The sequence below is a fragment of the Dermochelys coriacea genome, chromosome 4 (assembly GCF_009764565.3).
Source record: "Dermochelys coriacea isolate rDerCor1 chromosome 4, rDerCor1.pri.v4, whole genome shotgun sequence".
NCBI lineage: Eukaryota > Metazoa > Chordata > Testudines > Dermochelyidae > Dermochelys > Dermochelys coriacea.
Window position 1 is genome coordinate 97,133,543 of NC_050071.1, and position 23,201 is coordinate 97,156,743.

The 23,201-nt window shown below is 42.5% G+C and overlaps 1 protein-coding gene across 2 annotated transcripts in view; it reads left to right on the top strand.

Annotated features, from left to right (window-relative positions):
* Positions 1-23,201, top strand: part of KCTD8 (potassium channel tetramerization domain containing 8) — a 191,597-nt gene that overhangs the window by 71,596 nt on the left and 96,800 nt on the right. The gene's annotated exons all lie outside the window — the stretch shown is intronic.

The window sequence follows — 23,201 nt, forward strand, 5'->3', positions numbered from 1 at the left end:
CCCCCCACTGTTCCTCTGATATTCTTGTTAACTGCTGGAATTAGCCTACCTTGCTTGTCACCATGAAAGGTTTTCCTTCTTTCCCCCCCCTGCTGCTGGTGATGGCTTATCTTAAGTGATCACTCTCCTTACAGTGTGTATGATAAACCCATTGTTTCATGTTCTGTGTGTGTGTGTGTATATAAATCTCCCCTCTGTTTTTTCCACCAAATGCATCCGATGAAGTGAGCTGTAGCTCACAAAAGCTTATGCTCTAATAAATTTGTTAGTCTCTAAGGTGCCACAAGTACTCCTTTTCTTTTTGCTAATACAGATTAACATGGCTGCTACTCTGAAACCAGTTATAGTGTTGCATCCAGTGACAGAAACCATGTGAAGTACATATCTAAAATGTTAAAATCTATATTTTTCTCATGTGTTTGTCAGAGAATACCTAAGTAAGAAAAAAAGCAGTGCATTCTGAATAATAATCTTTTCCTCTGGCCTTTAGTTCCACATAATATGCTAAAATGATTATTGCCTTCAAAATACCAAGCACATTTTTCTGTGAAAGACTTCCAACTTTTTTCATCTAATATGTAATGCAAAAGCTACTGTTGAAATGGAAATAAGGTTATATCAGGATTTTTGCCTTAGCCCACCTGTAAGTCAACCCACCTGCATATGTCCCTCTGGACTTCAGAGTACTGTGCAAGCTGGTATCTTTATTGTGAGGTCAGCCAGTTTTCTTAATAAGACCTCTGTGCGTTCAGTATATTCCCAAAGATTCTTAAAAGCCTTAGCCTTTGTCCATAAGGCAAATGGAAAATTGTAAGAATTGCACAATATTTTCAACTGCTTTGATGTTTCTGGTAAGACCACAGGTAGTATTTGTTTTCAGGGCATATGGTAATAAAGAGAAGCGGAAATTTCATATTTAAATATGTAGTCAATGAGAGTTGAGCACTTAACTCCCATTTGTGCCTTTAAAAGTCTCCCTTATTATCTTTATGTATGAGCTTTACTGTACTAAACTGTTGGTAATGTTCAGCTATGGTACCTGTGATGGAACTTCAGGGCAAATTTATGCCTTTGAATGTACACATGCAGATTTCATTGATTTCAGTAGGGGAGGGACGCATATATTCCAGGGTATAATTTAGCCCATAGAACTCATTATTGAAAAAAGAAAAGTAGTACTTGTGGCACCTTAGAGACTAACAAATTTATTTGAGCCTAAGCTTTCGTGAGCTACAGCTCACTTCATCCATGAAAGCTTAGGCTCAAATAAATTTGTTAGTCTCTAAGGTGCCACAAGTACTCCTTTTCTTTTTGCAAATACAGACTAACACGGCTGCTACTCTGAAGCCTATTATTGAAAAGTTATTTAATATTTTTAAGGAAGAATAATAAATTAATCATCATAACCCAATATGGGCCCTCTATCCACCATCCACGAAAAACACCAAAAGCAGATGTAGAACCATTATATATGGCAGCATCAAGAGAATCAAAGATTGTTGTGGCAAGATAATGGGTAAATTGTACTTAGAGCTGGCAGTGGATGATTGGATGGATCACTCAATAATTGCCTTGTTCTGTTCCCTCTGAAGCATCTGGCATTGGCCACTTGCAGAAGACCAGGTACTGGGCTAGATGGACCATTGGTTTGACCCACTATGGCCATTCTTATGTTCTTAATATTCAAATTGTAGACTCAAGCACAACATTGCATAACCTTTAGAAGGATATTTTTGGTTAGCATTTGGAAAAGAGATTTTGCAGACAACACATTAAAACTACAACTGCAAATTTTTCCCCATACAAAATGTCTTTATCAATAGAACTTAAACCAATATGCTTGAAAATTATGAAGTACTTTGTTTAAATTCTACTGGTAAGCTTTAGCTATCTAAAATCGATCTACATATCCCCTATAATTTTTGTAGAAACCCCTTTGTTAAATTTTAAAACTTGTTTATTTTAGTATTTAGAAAGTTTTGAATCACCAAAGCAATCTACCTATGCCATGAGTAGAACTAGTAAAATAATTCAAAAATCGAAATTTGAGATTTAATTTGGTAAAATTTTGCTTTTTTCCTTATTCATTAATAGTACACACACAAATTGTGCTTTTTCTCAAATGTATTTGTTCAAAATAAGTCAATAATTTATATTAATTTCATAATTCTTGGTCTGTAGCTTGTTTGTCAGTAATTTACTGCAATCATGCAGTATGTAAATCTGAGCTGTTTTATTTGAACACATAGGATGTTTTTTCTCCCTTGACTGTAACTCTGTGAATTGTTTCCAGTGTAAATATTTGAGACTGTTTTTGAAATTCTTTCTGTGAATGTTTAAAGACCTATGGCTCCTGGTATGGCTTTCCTTCATATAATTGTCACAGTATATGATCAGTAGTATTGGGATTTGGTTATTGGGTATTCACTAACAATTGAATATCTTTTCCTTTTAAAAATGAGTAAATACAGTGAAGCTTTTGTTACTGTGGAAAAGGAGTTTTTGGTATAGATGTATCAGGACTGGGGCATGGGCAGTCTGACCTAGTGGTCAGAGCAGAAGTCGGGAGTCAGGCTGGCTTATATACCAGGAAGTGAGAGTTAGAGGCAAGCCAGACGGCAAACCAGGAGTCAAGTGTCAGGCAGGGTCAAGTTACCAGGAAATCAGTAGGAACAGGTATTGAAGGGAAGCAGACCTAAGTAGGCAGAACCCAGTTGCATGGACAATGTCCTGTTCCTGTGTTTGGTTTAAATAAGAGTTGGGAACCAATCAGGATCCCCTGTGTTCCACCAGACAGATCCCCGTACAGGACTCCTGTGTCAGAATTCAGCTTCTATTCTGGCAACTGATTAGCTGGTCATTGCGTGGCAGGTTGGAAGTAACTAGCTTCTAAGAGCTCTGTGGACTAGGGTTCAAGATCTGCAGTCCTTGACATTATCTACTTCCGAAGGGATGCCCTCAGGTCAACATGGGGCCAAGCTTTTTTTGCGTGATTCCTATGGAACTCTCTCACAAGTGTGGGAGTGTGTACATTTTCATCAGACTCCCAGGTGTGCTCCTCAGGACCATACCCTGCTTAGCCAATAAGATACCAGAGCCTGCAACATTTACATTTAGAGACCACGATCTTGTGACCTATGTATTACTTGTGGGCCTGTACCTGTACTGGTGGAGGGAGGTGGCTGGGTCCTGTGAGGAATAGGGTTTTCTCTATAGGTTTTCAGAAGTGATATATGAAACACCAGGTGCATCTTCAGAGAGTGGGGTAGTTGGAGTTCAAAAATTACTTGATTAACCTGTCACAGGATTTTAAAAGGACCAAGGAACCGAAAGTCCAGATTGTGAGCGGAGATGCTCTGTGGAGGGCCTTTTTTCCCACTGAGCAGATGGGGCTTTGCTGTTGATGCTGGTCTGCTCCTGCTTTTTCAAGGAGCTTTTTCAGTTTTTCCTGGGCTTGGCAGATCTGGTGCACTAGGTCTGAGGTTGCCAGGTTGAGAGAGAGAGCAGGTAATTGCAGGTGGAATCGTGGATGATACCCAAAGGTGTGTTGTGTTTTTAAAAAAAAAAGACAGAGGATGCTTTGACCTGTAGAAGCATGGTCTGTTTTGTTGTAGGCAAACTCATCATAATGGAGCAGGGAGGACCAATCATCCTGGTGAATATGATGTAGCATCGCAGATACTGCTTGAAAATCTGATTGGCCCTTTCTGTCTGGCCATTGGACTGGGGATGGTAAGCATAAGAAAGACGTGTGGCCTCCCAGCAAGTGCAGGGCCTCATTCCAGAACTGGACCATGAACTGAAACCCTCAGTTGGAGGTGGTGTGCTCCAGAAAGCTGTGGAGGCAAACTCCATTACGGATTTGTAGCTGGGGTGTCTCTTCAGTGGAGGGGAGACTTGTGCTAGGGATGAAGCGGGCCATTTTGATAAAGTGGTCCACTACTGTTAAAACTGTTGTAAATCTGTTGGCTCTGGTAATTCTACAATAAAGTCTATGGTGATGGTCATCCAAGGTCGAGATGGGGAGTCTAAGGACTGAAGGAGACCACAGGGTTTTGGCATGGGCACAAACATTGCAGGAGGCAATGAACAACTATATTGTCATGCGCATCCAGGGCCACTGAAAGAAGTGGCATATTAGTCCTTGGGTCTTGAAGCCCTCCAAGTGTCCTGCTAGGGGAAAAGCATGACTTAGTTGCAGGACTGCTACTCTTTCAGGTCCTCAGGGCACATAGAAACAGTCCCTTACATACATGATCCCTTCCCAGGAGTCATGAGACTGAATATTGATAATAGCTCATTTGTCGGGTGGAATTTCTGAGGCAGAGGCACAGAGTATCAATCTGAATATATTCTGGTGATGAGCTGCACTGAGAAAGTTACGTGTTTTGAGAATGAGGGTTGGTTCCTGGTGGGTTGGTATTGTATCTTCAGGACAGGGCATCTACCTTACCATTTTTGGATCCAGGGCGGTACATGATAAAGAAATCAAATCATGAATAAAATAAGTCCCACTGAGGCTACTGTTGTTTTAAGGCTATCACCCTATGTAGATATTCCAGTTTTTTATGGTCATTGAATACCTGTACCAGATGGCAAGCTCCGTCCATTCTGTAAAGATGGCTTTTATCACCAGGAGTTCCTTACCAAGTATTTAGTAATTTAGCTCTGTAGGGGAGAGCTTCCTTGAGTAATGAGTATAGAGTAATACTTGTTTCGGACCAAGTAGCCGGAAGAGGTCAGCCCCAATTGCTATATTGGAGGTGTCCACTTCTGCGGTGAAGGCTGTGTGTCCGCTATAGTGTCCGCTTCTACAGTGAAGGCTTGTGTGACATTGGGGTTAGCCAATATGGGTGCTGTAGTAAAGGTGAGTTTCAGCTGATTGAACGTATGTGAGACCTTGGAAGACCAATGGAAATGGACATTTTTCCAGAGGAGAGTGGTAAGAGGCTTGATTTATTTTTTAAAAATTTCCGGATAAATTGTCGATAGAAATTAGCAAACCCCAGTAATCATTGGCCAACTCCCGACAGGATACGTGACTTGCAATCTTGGATGGCTTGTACCTTGTGTGGGTCCATTTGAATCCCTTCTGGGGATAAGTTGAAACCCAAGAATTCCATGCAGGCCTGATTGAAGGCACACATCTTGAGTTTGGTGTAAAGGCCATGTTGCCATAAGTATTCCAGGACTGTTTGGACATGAGTGGTATTCTGTTCAGGGTTGTCAGAGAGCATCAATATGTTATCTATGTAGACTACACTGTACTGGTCCAATATGTGTCAGAACATGTCATTTATAAAATGTTGAACGGTGGCCAGGGCATTTGGTCAATTCGAAACGCATTACAAGATATTCATAGTGGCTATACCCCCAGTCTGGAAGGTGGTCTTCCATTCATTCCCTTCCCTGATTCATTGTATGCCCCCACAGAGGCAAGTTGGTGAATATACAGGCAGCCTCCATGTGGTCCAGCAGCTGAGGAATTGGAATTGGGGTAGCAGGTAATGATTCCTGATAGTTATCTGATTCAATGAATAGTAGTCCATGCAGAGTCAGAGGCTGCCATCTTTCTTCTTGATGAATAACACTGGTGTGCCAACCAGTGAGGTCAACTTGCGGATAAACTCTTGGGCCAGGTTGTCCTGGAGGTATTCTTTGAGTGCTGTTAAGTCAGATTCTGAGATAGCATAAATCCGTCCAAATGGCATTTTTGCTCCTGGATGAAGCTCTGTTGGGCCTTCATAGTCCTGATGTAGATTTAGGATTTCCATATTCTTCTTTTCAAAAACACTGGTGTGGTCTTGATATTTTGACATAGCTTCAACAGAAATGGAACATCTGTGCTGCCTTGTTCCCATCGGTATTGGTTGTGAAGCAGCGGAATTGCATGGCATAGGCTATTGGAGCCTGTGTCTGTTGGATCTTCCTTTGGGCAGCCTCTGCTATTCGAGTTTGGTGCATCTCATCCAATAGTACCAACATGGTTTGGAGGAAGACCTAATATTTCAGCAATATTGGGCTGTCACACTTCAAGAAGGGGGAGGCTCAGTGTAATGCTTCCCTGGGGAGCAGGCTGATGACTAGGCTCACCTTTGTCCAATCAGTAATATAGGACTGAGGATGCATCATGAAAAGGAGGCAGCACTGAAAAGGTTGCATCATGAAAAAAGAGGATGCATTATGAAAAGGTTATAAAACCCCCAAAATTGATGGCAATTACCATCAAACCATTCCAGCAGCTCCAATGGGAACAGAGCTATGATAGTCATGTCTGGAGTGTAGTGTTTTCAGCATGCAACTGCTTGACTTGCTTCTGTAATAGATAGTTCTCCAAGGTCAGCTGGACGACCCAGGCATGCAGGATTTGGTTGTCTGCCGGGCATCCAGTGCTCCTGAAGGGTTAGTCAAGTCCATTCTTCTGGCAGTGGGCCCACTCCTGTGGCCTAAGTGGCCCATGCAAACTGTCATGAACTGGGCATGATCTGATCTAGTGGTTGGAGCAGGAAATGGAAGTCAGGCTGGGTCAGATACCAGGAGATCAGAATTCGAGACAGGCCCCCAGCATTCCATCAATCAGATCCCAGGACTGACATCCTGTGCCAGAGTTCAGCTTCTATTCTGGCAGCTGATTAGCAGCTCACTGGATGGAAAGTTGGAACTGACTAGCTCCTAAGAGCCCTGGGCACCAGGGTTCAAGACCTGTAGTCCCTGACAAATTATGGTAGAGGCAAATGAACCCTGAATAGCAGAAGAAGACGACAGATCAGCAAATCATAGAGACTGAGAGTAAATTGGGTTTTGAACATTTTTTACAATTCAAGTGAGAAGGCATTTCTCCCCGTTCCCATTTTTTCTTCATAATATCAGAGAATGCAGTGTTTGGTCTGTTTACTCATCCATAGCAGTGGCACTGATTAATGTCTGATTGGTTCTAGATGAGCATCTGACCTTGAGGATGATGAACAATCTTGCTATATGCTTATACGTTTTAAACAGCATCAAGAATTTAAAGGTTAAAAACATGGTGCTGTGTTAAGGAAAAGTGATAGTCCTTTGCCTTTGAATAGAAAGGTATTTTAAAGCTCTCTAGCACACTTAATTATTTATATGTTAGGTATATTTTTCTTTTAGATCCAGACATTAGAAATGGAGAGGAGTGTTCTGATACTGTCTTTCCATACTAATATTCAGCATTTATCCTTTCAACAAACTATCTTATAAGGGTTTTATTTTGTTTGCTTGTTGCTTCAACATTTAAATTCTGCACACTCATGGGAGATAAAGGCTTCCTGCTTCATCTGGTTGAACTGAGTGGTCCCTAACTTCAGTAGGATTACACATAGGCATCCGATGAAGTGAGCTGTAGCTCACGAAAGCTTATGCTCTAATAAATTTGTTAGTCTCTAAGGTGCCACAAGTACTCCTTTTCTTTTTGCGAATACAGACTAACACGGCTGCTACTCTGAAACCTGTCATTATGCAAGGCACTGAATTTAGCCGTATAGAGTGGAAATCTGTCAACTTCATGAAAAAACTCGCACAGATACAGACAGACATCATCTTCCTCTCCAAATGCAAACAGATGGACATCATACCGAAAGGACTGAAGGTAAAAAATCCATTACAATCTACATACCACACAGACTATGCTGACAGCTTGTGCCACACACTCTCAAGGAAACTGCGGAACCACCTGATTAACATCCTCTACAGCAAACAGGGAAAGATTAAGAATGAGCTCTCAAAACTGGATACTCTCATAAAGAACCAACCTTCCACGCAAACTTCCTCGTGGCTGGACTTTACAAAAACTAGACAAGCCATTTACAAAATACACTTTGATTCTCTACGAAAGAAAAAGGACACTAAGCTATCTAAACTACTATATGCCACAAGGGGCCACAACAATGGTTCCCGTAACCCACCCAGCAATATTGTTAATCTATCCAACTATACTCTTAGCCCAGCGGAAGAATCTGTCCTATCTCGGGGCCTCTCCTTTTGCCCCTCCACCCCCACGAACATGATACAGTTCTGTGGTGACCTAGAATCCTATTTTCGACGTCTCAGACTCAAGGAATATTTCCAACACACCTCTGACCAACATATTAACCCACAGAGACCTTCCTGCCAACACTACAAAAAGAAGGATTCTGGGTGGACTCCTCCTGAAGGTCGAAACAGCAGCCTGGATTTCTACATAGACTGCTTCCGCCGACGTGCACGAGCTGAAATTGTGGAAAAGCAGCATCGCTTACCCCATAACCTCAGCCATGCAGAACACAGTGCCATCCACAGCCTCAGAAACAACTCTGACATCATAATCAAAAAGGCTGACAAAGGAGGTGCTGTCGTCATCATGAATAGGTCGGAGTATGAACAAGAGGCTACTAGGCAGCTCTCCAACACCACTTTCTACAAGCCATTACCCTCTGATCCCACTGAGAGTTACCAAAAGAAACTACAGCATTTGCTCAAGAAACTCCCTGAAAAAGCACAAGAACAAATCCGCACAGACACACCCCTGGAGCCCCGATCTGGGGTATTCTATCTGCTACCCAAGATCCATAAACCTGGAAATCCTGGTCGCCCCATCATCTCAGGCATTGGCACCCTGACAGCAGGATTGTCTGGCTATGTAGACTCCCTCCTCAGGCCCTTCGTTACCAGCACTCCCAGCTATCTTCGAGACACCACCGATTTCCTGAGGAAACTACAGTCCATTGGTGATCTTCCTAAAAACACCATCCTAGCCACTATGGATGTAGAAGCCCTCTACACCAACATTCCACACAAAGATGGACTACAAGCCGTCAGGAACAGTATCCCCGATACTGTCACGGCTAACCTGGTGGCAGAACTTTGTGACTTTGTCCTGACCCATATCTATTTCACATTTGGGGACAATGTATACCTTCAAATCAGCGGCACTGCGATGGGTACCCGCATGGCCCCACAGTATGCCAACATTTTTATGGCTGACTTAGAACAACGCTTCCTCAGCTCTCGTCCCCTAATGCCCCTACTCTACTTGCGCTACATTGATGACATCTTCATCATCTGGACCCATGGAAAAGAAGCTCTTGAGGAATTCCACCATGATTTCAACAATTTCCATCCCACCATCAACCTCAGCCTGGACCAGTCCACACAAGAGATCCACTTCCTGGACACTACGGTGCTAATAAGCGATGGTCACATAAACACCACCCTATATCGGAAACCTACTGACCGCTATTCCTACCTACATGCCTCTAGCTTTCATCCAGATCATACCACTCGATCCATTGTCTACAGCCAAGCGCTACGATATAACCGCATTTGCTCCAACCCCTCAGACAGAGACAAACACCTACAAGATCTCTATCATGCATTCCTACAACTACAATACCCACCTGCTGAAGTGAAGAAACAGATTGACAGAGCCAGAAGAGTACCCAGAAGTCACCTACTACAGGACAGGCCCAACAAAGAAAACAACAGAACGCCACTAGCCATCACCTTCAGCCCCCAACTAAAACCTCTCCAACGCATCATCAAGGATCTACAACCTATCCTGAAGGACGAGCCATCGCTCTCTCAGATCTTGGGAGATAGACCAGTCCTTGCTTACAGACAGCCCCCCAATCTGAAGCAAATACTCACCAGCAACCACATACCACACAACAGAACCACTAACCCAGGAACCTATCCTTGCAACAAAGCCCGTTGCCAACTCTGTCCACATATCTATTCAGGGGATACCATCATAGGGCCTAATCACATCAGCCACACTATCAGAGGCTCGTTCACCTGCGCATCTACCAATGTGATATATGCCATCATGTGCCAGCAATGCCCCTCTGCCATGTACATTGGCCAAACTGGACAGTCTCTACGTAAAAGAATGAATGGACACAAATCAGACGTCAAGAATTATAACATTCAAAAACCAGTTGGAGAACACTTCAATCTCTCTGGCCACTCGATCACAGACCTAAGAGTGGCTATACTTCAACAAAAAAGCTTCAAAAACAGACTCCAACGAGAGACTGCTGAATTGGAATTAATTTGCAAACTGGATACAATTAACTTAGGCTTGAATAGAGACTGGGAATGGATGAGTCATTACACAAAGTAAAACTATTTCCCCATGGTATTTCTCCCCCTCACCCCACCCCCCACTGTTCCTCTGATATTCTTGTTAACTGCTGAAATTAGCCTACCTTGCTTGTCACCATGGAAGGTTTTCCTCCTTTCCCCCCCCTGCTGTGGGTGATGGCTTATCTTAAGTGATCACTCTCCTTACAGTGTGTATGATAAACCCATTGTTTCATGTTCTCTGTGTGTGTGTATATAAATCTCTCCTCTGTTTTTTCCACCAAATGCATCCGATGAAGTGAGCTGTAGCTCACGAAAGCTTATGCTCTAATAAATTTGTTAGTCTCTAAGGTGCCACAAGTACTCCTTTTCTTTTTACATAGGCACCAGGTTTGCCTAGATGGCTTTGCATGGTCAGGGCCTAAATGTGGATCAGAACCTGACCTCTTACAGTGTATTTGAAAGTAAAAACAGATGCCCTCTGTCACTGGTGATTTGACATACCAGTAACATGCGGACAGCTCTCTTTTTCTCAAAAGCACAGACTCAGGCTGCATTTACATGAGAATTAAATCATTTTGAAAAATCTAGCTTTTAAAATAGTAGGCAAAATATTGGAGAAAATGGATTATGAAAAAGAAATCAAGTGTGTGAATCAGTTATGTATGGATATCCTTGCAGCTTAGAAAATCATTGGCCTGGAAAAATATTGGCAATTTGAGGCAATTGTCAAAACATCAAAGGAAGAGCAGTATAATGCCCCCCCCCCATTTTTTAAAGATAACCTTCTAAAAATTTGGCATCTCATTTTTTTTAACCAATATAAATGTTTACCAGATGAGCTGAATTCTGCTTGTATAGATACAAGAACGTAGGATACCACACTAGTAGAGAATGGGGCAAATTATGACAAAGGTTCATAAAGGATTTTTCATTAAAACTCTCTATAGTGGAAGATTATTTCTGCATTTACTAGACAAGCCAGGTTGAAACAAATTGAAAATGTAAAAGCAAACATCTGGAATAATATTTTTTGCTGTAGAAGGTAAAATGAATACATAAATTCCCTCAGTGTAGGGACCTGTCAGTGCGTAAAGCTGATAGAGCCAGCTCTTATACACCTCCTTGTCCTGGCCATGGTGTAAGGACAGCATCATGAATAGAGGGGGCATGGCCAGAGCAGTGATGTGCTCTGCCAATTCTCAGCTAATGGGTAGTTCTTTGGAGACCTTTTTGGTTACTTCAACATATGTCATGGCTGAGATTGGGACTGGAGCTATGCAGGACCAAGAGAATCAGGGTGCTATCACAAGCTGACCGCTCCCTGCCCACCCTTGTTTTCCCCATTCTTCCCCCGCCCCTTCCTGCCCCATGCTAAGCACTCCTCCGTCATGTACATTTGCTGCTTGCAGCTGATTCTAGAGACTTTAGTGCACAGCAAGTAGTGATTAGTAAACTATGGTGTTCATTTTTTAATTCTGTGCATAAGATTTAAAATAAACATTGCGAGATATTGCATGCAATAAAAAGTTTTGTACAAAGCTGGAGAAGTTATTATAGACAAGTTGTTAAATAGGTGACTGTGAGAGACTTCTTTTTGGAGACCATGTGGCTTAGAGCAGTGTTTTGCAAAGCCGGTCCACCGCTTGTTCAGGGAAAGCCCCTGCCGGGCCGGACTAGTTTATTCACCTGCCGCGTCCGCAGCTTTGGCCGATTGCGGCTCCCGCTGTCCGCAGTTCACCGCTCCAGGCCAATGGGGACTGCGGGAAGTGGCGCAGGCCAAAGGATGTGCTGGCTGCCCTTCCCGCAGCCCCCATTGACCTGGGGCGGTGAACCGCTGAGAGTGGGAGCCGCGATCGCCTGAACCTGCAGATGCGGCAGGTAAACAAACCGGTCTGGCACGCCAGGGGCTTTCCCTGAACAAGCGATGGACTGGCTTTGAGAACCACTGGCTTAGAGGATAGGACACTGGAATGGGATTCAGGAAATCTGGGTTCAATTCCTGGCTCCACCACTGGTTGGCTGAGTGACTTTAGTCAAATTGGCCTCAGTTTCCCATCTGTAAAATGAGGATATTGATACTGACCTGTCATGTAAAATGCTGTTGGGTGATTGTCAGATGATTTAGTAGTGTAGCTCGCCAGTTCTGATTATTTTGTCATGAATCTTGTGCTATTAGGCGAGTGTTCATTTGTTTTAAAGCCCCAACTCACAGATTCATCTGATTACCTGAGAATGTGAGCTTTTTGTTTTGTTTTTTTTTAAAGGAAATTTCTTGACCTTGTGGTTGTGGAGAAAATCTTGAAATCATGTACCAAGTGCACCTGAAAGTGTTAGAAACTAGAGGACAAATAAAATGAACCCCCATTTTAAAAAAAACCCATTATTTATAAGCCAATCTTGTAATTTTTTTTTGAGCCCTAATTTATTACTTTGAAAGCTTGGAGTTGGCAATAGTGGTTTAACAATATTTATATTACCAGAAGCTGGTAATTAAGACCCTGATCCTGAAATGTAATCTACTAGTGTGGACTCCTGTGCCTGACACTTACTGGGCAGAGCCTAAAAGTGCATACATTGAATAAGGGCCTGTCTACCGGGGAAATTCACCAGAATAGTTCCTTGCATGGATATATATTCCAGAATAAAAAGGACTGCATTTGGGAATAATCACTCTGCTTAGCAAGTGCATTAATTATTTTGGAATGAGGTGTATACAAGCCCTAAGACAATAAGAGCTAACAATAGAGGTAAATGTTATTAAAACAGTCTTCTCACAGTGGCAGCATAGCACTGAAATCTGTCTCTTTCTGCAGAAATGGGAAGTTATGAGTTAAATAATCAGGAAAGGTTGACAATCAGATGAATGGTCATTACTTCCTAAAAGAAGTTTCAGGTAATTAACTTCTCTGAACGCCCGGGTGTGTGGCTTTCAGCTTTTTCGTGGTGTGAGGAGCTGTGAGTAACATCAGTTACATTACACACCCATTCGAAATCTTGACTCCAGGGGACCAACTCTCCATTGAGTGACTTCAGTGGGCTTGCATGGGCATAACAGAAGGCAGAATTTAGCCACACGCTTCTGTTTTTGGTACGTTTCCCTATTTATCTTTTTTGTTTGTTTGTTTGATCCTGGTACTCCATTTGTATAGAACACTGGTATAGGAGATTGCAAGCAGCTTGCCCCGAGCAGGAGCAGCAAACCTACTGTGTAATTATAACTTACCTGAAGCTTCTTTCAATAGCAACCACATTAATTTGGTTTTTGAAACACTATGATTTTAACTGGACAAGAAGTTTTAGGTGCACACTGTAGCAGAACTGGGTGCACGCAGAGATAGGGTGGGTAAGTCTGAAAAAGAAAGTCTAAAACTTGAGAAATGGCTTTTCAGTAATTCTACTAGCATAATATTCCTCAAAATGGAGGACAAAATATTAAAGCACCGAAGACACTGAACACATTTTTTCACACCACTGCAAAAAGTGCAAGGAAAAACTGCATCATTGTTGCAAAAAAAAAAAAAAAAACCCACTGAAATGGAATCTCACTGCATATAATAATAAATAGATCTAAACTTCATTATCAAAAGAATTTGATAAAAGAATTCATTTTCACAGAATTCCATTGTGCGTGCCTACATTGTCCGAACCCAGCCTCGTGACTGTAGAAAAACACATGAAAACAGACAAGAACATCAAACTTTGCTAATCCACTCCCCTTCAGATTTGTGCAATAGAGATGTCCTGTCCCTGTTTCCCACAAATATTTAATATTGGAGGCAGTGTTTGTAGTGAGGTCACATACAGTGTCCTCTCCCTCCCAGATCTAAGCATTTATGGACCCTGTCTTGATCCACTCCTGCTGTTGTTGTGGTATATGTTTTTCCCATAATGTTTCCTATATTTCTAATAAGACATATCAGAAATACCATGGTAAAATCAAATGTAATGCATAGTAATTGCTGAGCCATTATAGTGTGTATTCATGTGATAAGAAATCCATATTCTTGCAATTTCATATTGGAATAATATTGGCCAAACTCAGCCCTGGTTTAAATGTGCACATCTCCATTTACTTTAATGGTATTATGCCCACCCATGCCGTAGCTGAATTTGGTCCTGTACATTTGAAGATACTTGGGATTTTGGTTCTGTTGACATCAATGACAAAACTCCTTATTGATTTCAGTTGGTCAAAGATTTCACCCAAGGTATTTAATAAGTAAATACATCCTTAAAAATAATCTTGTATTAATGCAAGAATACCCCTTTCTGTAATGGGATGAAAAAACAATATGTAAGGATATTCATTGTGGAAACTTATCCTACAGTACATATGTCATAGATTTACATATACTTGTATATTTTCCTCCTCAAGAGTTCTTCCTTTGTGATTTTTTTTTCTGGCTATCTTATACTGAGTATTTGTTTAAGGCAGCAGTTTATGAACACTTGGAATTTAGATAATAAGGTCTTAAGTCTCAAGGTTTCAGCTCGTATAGTAAGACTAACTTTACAATGATGTTAAATATTCAAAGTTTAATTTGGAGGGTAAGATTTCTGTTTCTCCCGATTGGCTGTAGAGTTACAAAGGCTTGTCTGACTTTCATTCTTCTGGCTTTAATGTCTTTGTCTGTTCCACCTGCTGCACTTACAATCCTGCCAAGATATGTGAAATATTAGACCTCTTCTATGTCAGTGCCAGAAATTGTTGTTGGTGTTGGTTGTTGTGAGTTGATTCTTACGGTTTTAGTTTTCTCGGTGTGGATTTTCAATCGTATTAATTGTGTGTAGGCCTGGAGATCATTTGAAACAGAAACCAATAGGACAGGAAATTATGGAACAAAAATGGAAATGGCTAGGCCATACATGGAGGAAAAACCTGAATAATATAATCAGACAGGCGCTGGATTGGCACCCCATGACAAAAGGCAATGAGATAGACCAAGGATAACATGGAAAAGAACAACAGAAGCAGAATTGAAAGCTATCAAATGACTTAGGAAGAAGCTAAGACTGCAATAGGAGACTGGCAAAGATGGAAGGCACAGTGATGAAAGCCCTATGTTTTATCTGAAATAGAGAGGCTTGTGAGGGTGAGATATATATATATTTTATATAACAAACAAATTAAACTATTTTTTGTTTCAAAATATGTATTGATTTATTGATATAATGGTTGCAAAAAGATCTTGAATCAATTAAATATCAATTGAATTTATGACAGGTTTCAGAGTAGCAGCCGTGTTAGTCTGTATTCGCAAAAAGAAAAGGAGTACTTGTGGCACCTTAGAGACTAACAAATTTATTAGAGCATAAGCTTTCGTGAGCTACAGCTCACTTCATCGGATGCATTTGGTGGAAAAAACAGAGGAGAGATTTATATACACACAGACACAGACACAGACACAGACACAGACACAGACACAGAAAACATGAAACAATGGGTTTATCATACACACTGTAAGGAGAGTGATCACTTAAGATAAGCCATCACCAGCAGCAGGGGGGGTGAAAGGAGGAAAACCTTTCATGGTGACAAGCAAGGTAGGCTAATTCCAGCAGTTAACAAGAATATCAGAGGAACAGTGGGGGGTGGGTTGGGAGGGAGAAATACCAGGGGGAAATAGTTTTACTTTGTGTAATGACTCATCCATTCCCAGTCTCTATTCAAGCCTAAGTTAATTGTATCCAGTTTGCAAATTAATTCCAATTCAGCAGTCTCTCGTTGGAGTCTGTTTTTGAAGCTTTTTTGTTGAAGGATAGCCACTCTTAGGTCTGTGATCGAGTGACCGGAGAGATTGAAGTGTTCTCCAACTGGTTTTTGAATGTTATAATTCTTGACGTCTGATTTGTGTCCATTAATTCTTTTACGTAGAGACTGTCCAGTTTGGCCAATGTACATGGCAGAGGGGCATTGCTGGCAAATGATGACATATATCACATTGGTAGATGCGCAGGTGAAGGAGCCTCTGATAGTGTGGCTGATGTGATTAGGCCCTATGATGGTATCCCCTGAATAGATATGTGGACAGAGTTGGCAACGGGCTTTGATGCAAGGATAGGTTCCTGGGTTAGTGGTTCTGTTGTGTGGTGTGTGGTTGCTGGTGAGTATTTGCTTCAGACTGGGGGGCTGTCTGTAAGCAAGGACTGGTCTGTCTCCCAAGATCTGTGAGAGTGATGGGTCGTCCTTCAGGATAGGTTGTAGATCCTTGATGATGCGTTGGAGAGGTTTTAGTTGGGGGCTGAAGGTGATGGCTAGTGGCGTTCTGTTGTTTTCTTTGTTGGGCCTGTCCTGTAGTAGGTGACTTCTGGGTACTCTTCTGGCTCTGTCAATCTGTTTCTTCACTTCAGCAGGTGGGTATTGCAGTTGTAGGAATGCATGATAGAGATCTTGTAGGTGTTTGTATCTGTCTGAGGGTTTGGAGCAAATGCGGTTATATCGTAGCGCTTGGCTGTAGACAATGGATCGAGTGGTATGATCTGGATGAAAGCTAAAGGCATGTAGGTAGGAATAGCGATCAGTAGGTTTCCGATATAGGGTGGTGTTTATGTGACCATCGCTTATTAGCACCGTAGTGTCCAGGAAGTGGATCTCTTGTGTGGACTGGTCCAGGCTGAGGTTGATGGTGGGATGGAAATTGTTGAAATCATGGTGGAATTCCTCAAGAGCTTCTTTTCCATGGGTCCAGATGATGAAGATGTCATCAATGTAGCGCAAGTAGAGTAGGGGCATTAGGGGACGAGAGCTGAGGAAGCGTTCTAAGTCAGCCATAAAAATGTAGGCATACTGTGGGGCCATGCGGGTACCCATCGCAGTGCCGCTGATTTGAAGGTATACATTGTCCCCAAATGTGAAATAGGTATGGGTGAGGACAAAGTCACAAAGTTCAGCCACCAGGTTAGCCGTGACAGTATTGGGGATACTGTTCCTGACGGCTTGTAGTCCATCTTTGTGTGGAATGTTGGTGTAGAGGGCTTCTACATCCATAGTGGCTAGGATGGTGTTTTTAGGAAGATCACCAATGGACTGTAGTTTCCTCAGGAAATCGGTGGTGTCTCGAAGATAGCTGGGAGTGCTGGTAACGAAGGGCCTGAGGAGGGAGTCTACATAGCCAGACAATCCTGCTGTCAGGGTGCCAATGCCTGAGATGATGGGGCGACCAGGATTTCCAGGTTTATGGATCTTGGGTAGCAGATAGAATACCCCAGGTCGGGGCTCCAGGGGTGTGTCTGTGCGGATTTGTTCTTGTGCTTTTTCAGGGAGTTTCTTGAGCAAATGCTGTAGTTTCTTCTGGTAACTCTCAGTGGGATCAGAGGGTAATGGCTTGTAGAAAGTGGTGTTGGAGAGCTGCCTAGTAGCCTCTTGTTCATACTCCGACCTATGCATGATGACTTGGGGACAATGTATACCTTCAAATCAACGGCAGTGCGATGGGTACCCGCATGGCCCCACAGTATGCCAACATTTTTATGGCTGACTTAGAACAACGCTTCTTCAGCTCTCGTCCCCTAATGCCCCTACTCTACTTGCGCTACATTGATGACATCTTCATCATCTGGACCCATGGAAAAGAAGCTCTTGAGGAATTCCACCATGATTTCAACAATTTCCATCCCACCATCAACCTCAGCCTGCACCAGTCCATGCAAGAGATCCACTTCCTGGACACTACGGTGCTAATAAGCGATGGTCACATAAACACCACCCTATATCGGAAACCTACTGACCGCTATTCCTACCTACATGCCTCTAGCTTTCATCTAGATCATACCACTCGATCCATTGTCTACAGCCAAGCGCTACGATATAACCGCATTTGCTCCAACCCCTCAGACAGAGACAAACACCTACAAGATCTCTATCATGCATTCCTACAACTACAATACCCACCTGCTGAAGTGAAGAAACAGATTGACAGAGCCAGAAGAGTACCCAGAAGTCACCTACTACAGGACAGGCCCAACAAAGAAAACAACAGAACGCCACTAGCCATCACCTTCAGCCCCCAACTAAAACCTCTCCAACGCATCATCAAGGATCTACAACCTATCCTGAAGGACGACCCATCACTCTCACAGATCTTGGGAGACAGACCAGTCCTTGCTTACAGACAGCCCCCCAATCTGAAGCAAATACTCACCAGCAACCACACAACAGAACCACTAACCCAGGAACCTATCCTTGCAACAAAGCCCATTGCCAACTCTGTCCACATATCTATTCAGGGGATACCATCATAGGGCCTAATTACATCAGCCACACTATCAGAGGCTCGTTCACCTGCGCATCTACCAATGTGATATATGCGGCACAGACAGCTGCAGCGGCACAGGAGCTAGCAAACAGAGCTCTAAACAGGGGAGTTTGAGTGGGAGTTTGCAAGGGGAGTTTGGCTTGTGGTGCTTGTTTGGGGTTTGCTTTTGCTGGGGGGGGGTGGTCTTTTTGGTGTGGCTTGTGTTTCCCAGATTAACAGGATTTAGGTGGGAAGGAGATGGCAGATACAGAGGCAGCTGTGGGAGTGACTCCTGTATTGAAAGACACATTGAGGATGACTGGATGTGGAAGTTGTGGTATGTACATGATCCTGGAGGGGGGAACCGATAAGAGTTTTTTCTGCATGAAATGTCGTCTGATAGAGCTGATGGAGGAAAAGATCCGAGGTTTGGAGATGCAGGTGGAAAGTCTGCTTGAGTTTAGGAAGGGGTTTGAGCAGATGATGGAGCAAAGATATGAGGTATCTGAAGGGAAAAGCTCAGACTCACAGATGGAAGCAGGGCTGGGGAATGTTGTGGAGAGACTGGATGAGGAAAATGGTCAGTGGAAACATGTGACTCAAAGAACCAGGCAGAGAAAAAGACGGGCTAGTGAAGGAGAAATAGAGCTTAGGAACAGGTTTGCAGAGTTGGAAAATGAAGAAGGGGCTCAGCAGGTACTTTTTGAAGGTGGAAGGGTAAGGAAGAAGAGAAGAGAGGCTAGTCCTATAGAAAAAGGGGAAGAGTCAAGGGAGACTACACCAAATATGAGCCCCAGGAGGATACAGGATGGGTTGAAGAGGATTGTAAGGGAAAATAGGAATGGAAAGAACTTGCAGCCAGAGGGAACAGGGGAGAGACTGGAGAATAGCACTGTCACCAGGAAAAGGCAGGTCTATGTGATCGGGGACTCTTTATTGAGAAGAATAGACAGGCCTGTAACTAGAGCTGATCCTGAGAATAGAAGGGTGTGCTGTCTTCCGGGTGCTAAGATACGGGATGTAGACCTGAGGTTGAAAAGGATCCTAAAGGGAGCGGGAAAGAATCCCCTCATTATCCTTCATGTGGGAACAAATGATAGTCAGATTCTCGCTGGAAAGTATCAAGGGAGACTATGCTAGGCTGGGGAAGACACTTAAGGAAATTGAGGCTCAGGTGGAACATTCCTGTTCCTTGAAAAGGGCAACAAAGGTCTGACAAGATTATGACTGTCAACAGATGGCTTAGGCAGTGGTACTATAAGGAGGGCTTTGGGATGTATGGCCACTGGGAGGCATTCACGGACAGAGGTCAGTTCTCTCGGGATGGACTTCATCTGAGTAGGGAAGGAAATAGACTTCTAGGATCGAGGCTGGCACAACTGATAAAGAGAGCTTTAAACTAGGAATTGGGGGGAGATGGATGGGAGATGTCCAGAAAATCTCCACGCCAGATTTTAGCATTGAGAGGGAAGGAGATGAAGTAAGAAAGGATACAGCCATGGGTAGGAGAATGTATATAAGGAGTGAGGGCGGTGTGGATACTAGTCTAATAGGTTATACTGGCTGTAGAATGACTGTGCCTAATAGGGTACAAAATGTGAGCGAGTCCAAACAGCAAAAATTAAGATGTTTGTACACCAATGCGAGGAGTCTAGGTAACAAAATGGAGGAACTAGAGCTACTGGTGCAGGAAGTGAAACCAGATATTATAGGGATAACAGAAACATGGTGGAATAGTAGTCATGACTGGACTACAGGTATTGAAGGGTATGTGCTGTTTAGGAAAGACGGAAACAAAGGTAAAGGGGGTGGAGTAGCATTGTATATCAATGATGAGGTAGAATGTAAAGAAATAAGAAGCGACGCAATGGATAAGACAGAGTCCGTCTGGGCAAAAATTACATTGGGGAAGAAAACTAGTAAAGCCTCTCTACGATAGTGCTTGGGGTGTGCTATAGACCCCCGGGATCTAATTTGGATATGGATAGAGCCCTTTTTAATGTCTTTAATCAAGTAAATACTAATGGAAACTGCATGATGATGGGAGACTTTAAATTCCCAGATATAGACTGGAGGACCAGTGCTAGTAATAATAATAGGGCTCAGATTTTCCTAGATGGGATAGCTGATGGATTCCTTCATCATGTAGTTGCTGAACCGACTAGAGGGGATGCCATTTTAGATTTGGTTTTGGTGAGTAGCGAGGACATCATAGAAGAAATGGTTGTAGGGGACAATCTTGGCTCAAGTGATCAGGAGCTAATTCAGTTCAAACTAAATGGAAGGATTAACAAAAATAAATCTGCAACTAGGGTTTTTGATTTCAAAAGGGCTGACTTTCAAAAATTAAGGAAACTAGTTAGGGAAGTGGATTGGACTGAAGAACTTATGGATCTAAAGGTAGAGGAGGCCTGGGATTACTTTAAATCAAAACTGCAGAAGCTAGCGGAAGCCTGTATCCCAAGAAAGGGGAAAAAATTCATAGGAAGGAGTTGTAGACCAAGCTGGATGAGCAAGCATCTTAGAGAGGTGATTATGAAGAAGCAGAAGCATACAGGGAGTGGAAGATGGGAGGGATCAGCAAGAAAAGCTACCTAATTGAGGTCAGAAGATGTAGGGATAAAGTGAGAGAGGCTAAAAGTCGAGTAGAGTTGGACCTTGCAAAGGGAATTAAAACCAATAGTAAAAGGTTCTATAGCCATATAAATAAGAAGAAAACTAAGAAGGAAGAAGTGGGGCCGCTTAACACTGAGGATGGAGCGGAGGTTAAAGATAATCTAGGCATGGCCCAATATCTAAACAAATACTTTGCCTCAGTCTTTAATAAGGCTAAAGAGGATCTTAGGGATAATGGTAGCATGACAAATGGGAAGGAGGATATAGAGGTAGATATTACCATATCAGAGGTAGAAGCGAAACTGAAACAGCTTAATGGGACTAAAGGGGGGCCCAGATAATCTTCATCCAAGAATATTAAAGGAATTGGCACTTGAAATTGCAAGCCCATTAGCAAGAATTTTTAATGAATCTGTAAACTCAGGAATAGTACCGAATGATTGGACAATTGCTAATATAGTTCCTATTTTTAAGAAAGGAAAAAAAAGTGATCCGGGTAACTACAGGCCAGTTAGTTTGACATCTGTAGTATGCAAGGTCCTGGAAAAAATTTTAAGAAGGAGAAATTAGTTAAGGACATTGAAGTCAATGGTAAATGGGACAAAATAAAACATGGTTTTACAAAAGGTAGATCGTGCCAAACCAACGTAATATCCTTTTTTGAAAAAGTAACACTGCATTTCCTTTATCTAAAAAATCTGTATCTAATTTACCTAGATTTCAGTAAGGCATTTGATACTGTGCCACATGGGGAATTATTAGTTAAATTGGAGAAGATGGGGATCAATATGAACATCAAAAGGTGGATAAGGTATTGGTTAAAGGGGAGACTGCAACGGGTCCTACTGAAAGGCGAACTGTCAGGTTGGAGGGAGGTTACCAGTGGAGTTCCTCAGGGATCGGTTTGGGGACCAATCTTATTTAATCTTTTTATTACTGACCTTGGCACAAAAAGTGGGAGTGTGCTAATAAAGTTTGCAGATGATACAAGGCTGGGAGGTATTGCCAATTCAGAGAAGGATCGGGATATTATACAGGAGGATCTGGATGACCCTGTAAACTGGAGTAATAGTAATAAGATGAAATTTAATAGTGAGAAGTGTAAGGTTATGCATTTAGGGATTAATAACAAGAATTTTAGTTATAAGTTGGGGACGCATCAATTAGAAGTAACGGAAGAGGAGAAGGACCTTGGAGTATTGGTTGATCATTGGATGACAATGAGCTGCCAATGTGATATGGCTGTGAAAAAAGCTAATGCGGTTTTGGGATGCATCAGGAGAGGCATTTCCAGTAGGGATAAGGAGGTTTTAGTACCGTTATACAAGGCACTGGTGAGTAGAATACTAGAGAACACTAGAATACTGTGTGCAGTTCTGGTCTCCCATGTTTAAAAAGGATGAATTCAAACTGGAGCAGGTACAGAGAAGGGCTACTAGGATGATCCGAGGAATGGAAAACTTGTCTTATGAAAGGAGACTTAAGGAGCTTGGCTTGTTTAGCCTAACTAAAAGAAGGTTGAGGGGAGATATGATTGCTCTCTATAAATATATCAGAGGGATAAATATAGGAGAGGGAGAGGAATTATTTCAGCTCAGCACCAATGTGGACACAAGAACAAATGGGTATAAACTGGCCACCAGGAAGTTTAGACTTGAAATCAGATGAAGGTTTTTAACCATCAGAGGAGTGAAGTTTTGGAATAGCCTTCCAAGGGAAGCAGTGGGGGCAAAAGATCTATCTGGTTTTAAGATTCTACTTGATAAGTTTATGGAGGAGATGGTATGATGGGATAATGGGATTTTGGTAAGTAATTGATCTTTAAATATTCAGGGTAAATAGGCCAAATCCCCTGAGATGGGATGTTAGATGGATGGGATCTGATTTACTATAGAAAATTCTTTCCTGGGTATCTGGCTGGTGAATCTTGCCCATGAGCTCAGGGTTTAGCTGATTGCCATATTTGGGGTCGGGAAGGAATTTTCCTCCAGGGCAGATTGGAGAGGCCCTGGAGGTTTTTTAGCTGCCTTCTGTAGCATGGGGCATGGTTGACTGGAGGGTGGCTTCTCTGCTCCTTGAAGTTTTGAACCATGATTTAAGGACTTCAATAGCTCAGACATGGGTGAGGTTTTTCATAGGAGTGGGTGGGTGACATTCTGTGGCCTGCGCTGTGCAGGAGGTCGGACTAGATGATCAGAATGGTCCCTTCTGACCTTAGTATCTATGAATCTATGTGCCAGCAATGCCCCTCTGCCATGTACATTG